At 38.1% G+C, this 7420-nt stretch overlaps 1 long non-coding RNA gene across 1 annotated transcript in view; it reads left to right on the top strand.

The window, feature by feature from the left end:
* Positions 1-236: 236 nt before the first annotated feature.
* Positions 237-7420, top strand: part of LOC133769559 (uncharacterized) — a 75049-nt gene continuing 67865 nt past the window's right edge. The window contains exon 1 of the long non-coding RNA XR_009867209.1: positions 237-328. This is a non-coding gene — a long non-coding RNA (uncharacterized LOC133769559). The remainder of the gene's footprint in view (positions 329-7420) is intronic.

Below are 7420 nucleotides of genomic sequence, written 5' to 3'. Positions count from 1 at the left end.
CCCATAAATATTCCTATTGTTTGTTTTGGACTTTCTTTTTACATTTACTAGGAATTTTTTTTTACTTTCACATTCTTTCATAATGATGACTATTTGTTTAGTTTGTAACACATTATTAAGAATCATTTGATAGGCTGGACAAGTGGTGACAGATTCTTTTGTTTTCTATTTATTTTGGAAGGTCTTCATTTCACCTCCATTTATAAATGAGAGCTTTGCTGGTTACAGTATTCTGGATTGACAGTTTCTTTCTTTCAGGACTTGGGATATGTTTCACCATTCTCTCCTAGCCTGTAGGGTTTCTCTTGAACTGGGGAATCCTCCGAAGGTAATCTGGTATTTATCTCATGTACATTTTAAAATCTTTTCTCTCAGTTTTACTGTTGAAAGTTTGACTATAATGTGTTGTGGTGAAGATCTTTTTTCATTGTGTCGATTAGAAGTTCTATATGATTCCTGTACTTGGCTGTCCCTTTCTTTCTCCAGATTAGGGAATTTTTCTGCTATTACTCTGCTGAATAGGTGTTCTAGTTCATTCCCTCTTTCTATGCCTTCAAGAAACTCTTTTTTGGTCTTTTGATATTATCCCATAAATCTCAAACAGTATTTTCAGTTTTTCTAATTTCTTCTCCTTCTCCTCTCTCTCTTTTTTTTTTTTGTTGTTGTTGTTGTTGTTGTCTGACTCTTTCTTAGGATTTGTGTTCTAGCTTGGATATTCTTTTTTCTGCCTCACCAAGCCTATTGTTGAGGCTTTCTACTGTATTTTCTATTTGACATATTGAATTCTTAATTTCTTATATTTCAGTTTGATTTCTCTTGAAGTGTTGTTGTATTCCTTTTGGGGAGTCATTTTGTCTTCCTTGTTTTTGTTTCCTGTATTTCCGCATTTATTTTTAGGCATTTGTGGAGACACTTGTTGATTTTCTCATTTGATAGCATTTATCTCTGAACTATGCCTCTGTGGCTTGGTGCAATTCTGCACCTTCAGTGGATATCCAGAGTCATGTGCTAGGTAAGGCTAGGGAGCTCTGGTCAGTACTCAAGGGTGGGATGAGTCCAGGGTGAAACCTAAGTTGGGCATGGTAGATTTCTATTGTCAGCAGGGTTGGGGGGAGGTTATGATAAAGTCCACTGGTGAAATTATAGCCTCACCTCCTCTCTTCCAAGGTGATCAATGCCAAGGATTAGCCCACAGTGGCTACAACCTCCACCCACACAGCTGCATGAAGGCAAAAAGGAACTGTGCAGTTCGCAAAGTAAACATCAAATCTTCTGCAATGACCTACTGCAGGCTATCAGGGAGCTGTGAGCTTCTTGGGCCTGATACAGTGGTTTCCCAGAGACCCAGCTATACCCCATGCCCTATTGTACAGTCACAGATATAGCACACATGGCTGACATGGTGACAGGGTGCATGAGATCTGTTCTCAGTCCCTCATATCTGCCCCATGCATGGAAAGAGAAGAGGTATTCCCAGAATCAGCTACCTGTGGGTGCTCCACTTTTATAGTTTAAGTTCCAGGACCTGGGATAGGGTGCAGTGGGGTGGGGACTAGATGTGAGCACCTCACAGTCCTACATGGGTGCCTAGTCTCCTGTCAACTCTCCAGGGTATACTCAAGGTTAGTGGGGAGTAGGGATTTTTTTCCTCTGATAAAATCCCCTAGTCATGCACACCAGAGCTGCCAAAGCTTCTACTGGCATAAGATGGTGCTTTCTCCCTGTTGGTCACCAGGCATCCTTATAGGGGCATGAGGACAAAGAAATATGCTTTTCCTTTCTTTCCTTCTTTTTAATTAATTTGAGGTATTTCATATATACAGATTTAGAAACATACTGATACTTCCTACCCTACTGTCCCTCCCACCCCCACTACTACTCCTTCCTCCTCCTCCTTCCTCTCCCAATCCCTCTCTTAAATTTTACAATGATCCACTTACAGTTTACTTTATATTCATAAAATTAAGAGACAAGGGCTGTAAACAATTATCGAATCTCAATTTCACTCCTATACATTACATTTTTTGTACTCTATTAGTTGCCATAAATCAGGAAAAATATATGGTATTTGTCTTTTGGGTACTGGCTTATTTCACTAAGTGTAATGGTTTCCAGTTGCATTCATTTTGTTGTAAAAGACAGGGTTTCATTCTTTTTTATGGCTGAATAATATTCCATAGTGTGCAGGTACCATAATTTCTTCATCCAGTCATCAGTTGATGGACATCTGGGTTGATTCCATACCTTAGCTTTTGTGCATTTAGCTGCAATAGTCATGAGGTTACAGATAGTTCACTATTTCATATGCTGATTTCATTTCCCTTGGGTAAAAAGCCAGGAGTGGATTGCTGGGTGATATGGTAGATCCATTTTCAGCTTTCTTAGGAATCTCCATACTGTCTCCCACAATGGTTGTACTAGCTTACATTCCCAACAACAGTGGATTAGGGCACCTTTTGCCCCACATCATCACCAGCATTTATTGTTTGTTGATTTCTTTATGAAAGCCATTCTAACTGGGGTGATATGAAACTTCACTGTGGTTTTGATTTTCATTTCCCTGATGGCTAGTGATCCTGAGCATTTTTCTCATGTGTTGGCCATTTGAATTCCCTTTCTTGAAAAATGCCTGTTCAAGTCCCTTGTCCATTTCTTAACTGAATTATTTTGTTGTTGCTGAGTATCTTGAGCTCTTTATAGATTCTGGATATTAACCCTTTACCAGTTCCATTGTTTGCAAATATTTTCTCCCATTTTGTCAGCTGTCTCTTCACTTTGCTGAGTGTTTCTTTTGCAGTGCAGAATCTTCTCAGCTTAGCTCAACCCCATTTGTCTATTTTGGCTTTGATTGCCTGTGATTCTTTGTGAGTCTTTGTCTATGCCAATGTCTTGAAGAGTTTCCCCGATGTTCTCCTCTAGTAATTTGATGTTATCGGGGAATAGATTCAGATCCTTTATCCATTTTGAGTTGATTTTTGTTTTTTTTTAACTTTTATTTAATGAATATAATTTCCAAAGTACAGCTTATGGATTACAATGGCTTCCCCCCCCCCCCATAACTTCCCTCCCACCCCCCGCTCTCTCTCCCATTCCATTCACATCAAGATTCATTTTCAATTCTCTTTATATACAGAAGATCAATTTAGTATATATTAAGTAAAGATTTCAACAGTTTGCACCCACACAGAAACACAAAGTGAAAAACACTGTTTGAGTACTAGTTATAGCATTAAATCACAATGTACAGCACATTAAGGACAGAGATCCTACATGAGGAGTGAGTGCACAGTGACTCCTGCTGTTGACTTAACAAATTGACACTCTTGTTTATGGTGTCAGTAATCACCTGAGGCTCTTGTCATGACTTGCCAAGGCTATGGAAGCCTTTTGAGTTCGCCGACTCTGATCATATTTGGGCAAGGTCATAGTCAAAGTGGAAGTTCTCTCCTCCCTTCAGAGAAAGGTACCTCCTCCTTTGATGACCTGTTCTTTCCACTGGGATCTCACTCGCGGAGATCTTTCATTTATGTCTTTTTTTTTTTTTTTTTTTGACAGAGTGTCTTGTTTTCCATGCCTGAAATACTCTCATGGGCTCTTCAGCCAGATCCCAATGCCTTAAGGACTGATTCTGAGGCCAGAGTGCTGTTTAGGACATCTGCTATTCTATGAGTCTGCTGTGTATCCCACTTCCCATGTTGGATCATTCTCTCCCTTTTTTATTCTATCAGTTAGTATTAGCAGATACTAGTCTTATTTATCTGATCCCTTTGACTCTTAGTCCTATCATTATGATCAATTGTGAACTGAAACTGGTCACTGTGACTAGTGAGATGGCATTGGTACATGCCACCTTGCATTGAATCCCATGGTATGTTTTTAACTCTACCATTTGAGGCAAGTATTGAGTTGATTTTTGTATACGGTTTGAGGTAGGCAGGCACCTTATTTCATACTTCTGCATGCAGATACAATTTTCCCAACACCATTTGCTGAAGATTTTGTCCTTTCTCCAAGGATTGATTTAGCTTTTTTGTCAAAGATATGTTGGTTGCAGATGTATGGATTAATTTTTTTGAGTTTCTAGTCTGTTCCACTAGCCTAAATGTCTATTTTTGTGCCAATATCAGACTGTTTTGATTATAACTTCCCTGTAGTATATTTTGAAATATGATATTGTGATGCCTCTGGTTTTGTTTAGAAATATGGTTTTCTTTCATGGTATTTTTAAGGCTCCAGGCTGGACTCAAAATCAGTGTGGTCTGAAATGTTCTCCTTCAGGAAATATCACCAGTGACAGGGCTGCCACAGACTGTTCTCACCTGGCTCTCCCATGGGTAGAGAAGCCTCTCACTGCTGCGTGTTTGTCCTGTCCATGCTGCTCCATGGCATCTCTCTTCTTGCTGTGGAACCTCCACTGGAGAGCTCTCTCTCCCACTTTCCTGTGAGAGTGTACATCCTCTGCTTTTCTTCTGTTATCTTCCTCTGGTCAAAATCTCCATGCGTTTTCCCTTTTCAGCTGTCTTTGAATCCAGTTATAACCTTAACGTATAGAACAATGCCTGGCACATTGTACAATATTCAATAAATATTTGTCAAATGAATGAACTCATGAAAGGATGTAACATAAAAAATGAGATAATATGTGTGAAGGGTTTAGTATGTTTCAACATTTATTCTATATTCTGTAATTAGTCATTTCCTCTCTACTACCCGATTTTTCTCTCTTCAAATATTTGTTGAGTTCTTTCTATTAGCTACTCACTCTTTTGGATTATGATGATAGGATATGTCTTAGCTACAAGGAACTCATGCTCCAGTCATGATATACCACTAAAGTTAATAGAGTTCTAAAGAAATAACCACCAGACAATGTGGTTACACATTGCCAAAGAGAAAATGCACTTTGAGAGCACAGACAAGGGGACAGTCAGAGAAGGAGTCATAGAACAGTGATGTTTAATCTGGGCCTTGGTAGATAAATAAGGATTTTTGTGAAATAAAGAGGAAGGATATTTAATTCACAGGGGTCCTTATGGTGAGATAGAGACATGAATAGTCCCTTCAAGGGTGTAAAGATGATTATCTCTTTAGTTTAAGAGAAATAATAAGAAAGTGAAAAGAAGACAAAATACGAAAATTAAAAAGCCCACCAACCCAAGGCCCTGGGTAGAAATTGGGTAGTCTACCCATCTCTGACTCAGAATACACTATAGTGACCCAACATGAGTGGTGCCTGCAAAGGACCTGGAAGCAGCTGGGCAACTGCTCCTACCTACGTACAACTCTGGGAAACAATATGTTAGCATGTGTTTAGTGGATTGGACCCTGGAGACTCACACATTCTTGGACTGGTGCCCCTCTGTGTCCACCAATGTGGTCTGTCCCCACTGCAGCCCTCAAACAGTGATGATAACTCTTCTCCAACTGCTAGAAGGACTGCATCATGAATGTCCAAGACTGCCAAAGCAGCCTGACTCCCACATAGCCCTTAGGCAGTGATGAGTACCCCTACCCTTCTACAGCCATGTGTGTCACTCCCAGAGTCACTGGTAAACTTGATCTTCCTAAGAAAACTACATCCAAGCTGGTGGAACAACCCCACAAAAAACCATGCAACATAGGCTAATGGGACACCTACAGACATTGTTGACACCGATTATAGTTGAATAAGGTATATGGAGACTATACTACTGCACCCACCAGGAACCAAAGCCATGTAACCTACCCAACCAACATCCTAAGACAAATCTCTAAGAGAAAGTCTGTTTGCTAGAAGAGCCAACCTATATAATATAATATAATATAATATAATATAATATAATATAATATAAACTGATCCACCAATGCACAAATTTCAATGCAGATATACAAGATGCATGAAAAAAAAGTTATGAGATGTCTCCCAAGGAATATGACAACTCTTTTGTAAGAGATGCCAAAACAAAGGAAATCTGTAAATTGCCTAAAAAGATTTTAAATAATGGATTTTAAGAGAAAACTTAAGAGGATACAATGGAAAAAGATAGACAATTTCATGAAATTAGGAAAATAATCCATTATATGACTGACGAATTAAGCAAAGAAATAGAATGTTTCAAGAATGAAACATAAATCTTGGAGCTGAAGAATCTAATAAGTGAAATTAAAACAAACAAAACACATCTGATAGCTCCAACAACAGACTAGATCAAGTAAAAGAAAGAATTTGAGCTTGAGAACAGCTCTTTTGAAATAAACTAGTCAGACCAAAAATCAAATCAAATAAAAATCAATACCTGTGAGTCTTATGAGACATCATTAAGTGAACAAATATTTGCAGTATAGATGCAAACGAGAAAGGAAGGGGGAATAACATAGAAAATTTATAAATAAAATAATAGCTGAGAGCTTTCCAAACCTTGAGAAAGATAAAGAATCTAGATCTGGGAAGCTCAAAGTATCCCAGGCATATATTACCTAAGAATGTCCTACCTGACGCATAGTTAGCCAACTGTCTAAAGTCCAAGACAAAGAGATAATTCTAAAAACAAGAGAAAAAGGTCATGTCACACTTAAGTGAATCTTTATTAGATCATAAACAAATTTCACAGCAGAAACCTTATAGGATAGGAGAGGATAGGATGACATATTCAAATTCCCAAAGAAAAAGCTGCCAACCAGCAATACAGCACTCAGTGACACTATCCTTCACAAAAAAGAGAATGTAAAACTTTCTAAAACAAGCAGAAAATAAGAGAATTCTTTATCATCAAACTAGACTTACAAGAAATGCTTAAGGAAGTTCTACCTCTAGAAAAAAAGGATGATAATCTATCATTATGAGGACATGCAAAAGCATAAAACTCATTAATAGAGCAGATACACAAAGAGAGACGAAAGAATCAAACCTTATCCATACAGAAAATCACCAAATCACAAAGATATATAAAAGAAAAAGAAAGGAACAAAGAGTATACAAAAGAACCAGAAAAAAGTTAACAGAATAATAGGTGTAATGCCTTACTTTAAAAAAAAATAAACTTTTATTTAATAAATATAAATTTCCAAAGTACAGCTTTTGGATTATAGTGGCTTTTTTCCCCCCATAACCTCCCTACTACCCGCTACCATCCCATCTCCCACTCCCTCTCCCATCCCATTCTCCATCAAGATTCATTTTCAATTATCTTTATATACAGAAGATCTACTTAGTATTTACTAAGATTTCAAAAATGTTTGCACACACAGAGAAACACAAAGTATAAAGTAGTGTTTGAGTACTAGTTACACCGTCAGCTCACATAGTACAACACATTAAGGACAGAGATCCTACATAGGGCGTAAGTGCACGTGACTAATGCTGTTGATTTAACAATTGACACTCTTACTTATGGCATCAGTAATCACCTGAGGCTCTTGTCATGACTTGCCAAGGCTATGG

Source organism: Lepus europaeus, chromosome 11 (genome assembly GCF_033115175.1).
Source record: "Lepus europaeus isolate LE1 chromosome 11, mLepTim1.pri, whole genome shotgun sequence".
NCBI classification, from domain to species: Eukaryota; Metazoa; Chordata; class Mammalia; order Lagomorpha; family Leporidae; genus Lepus; species Lepus europaeus.
The sequence above is the reverse complement of the archived record's forward strand: the minus strand, read 5'-3'. Positions and strand labels throughout refer to the sequence as shown.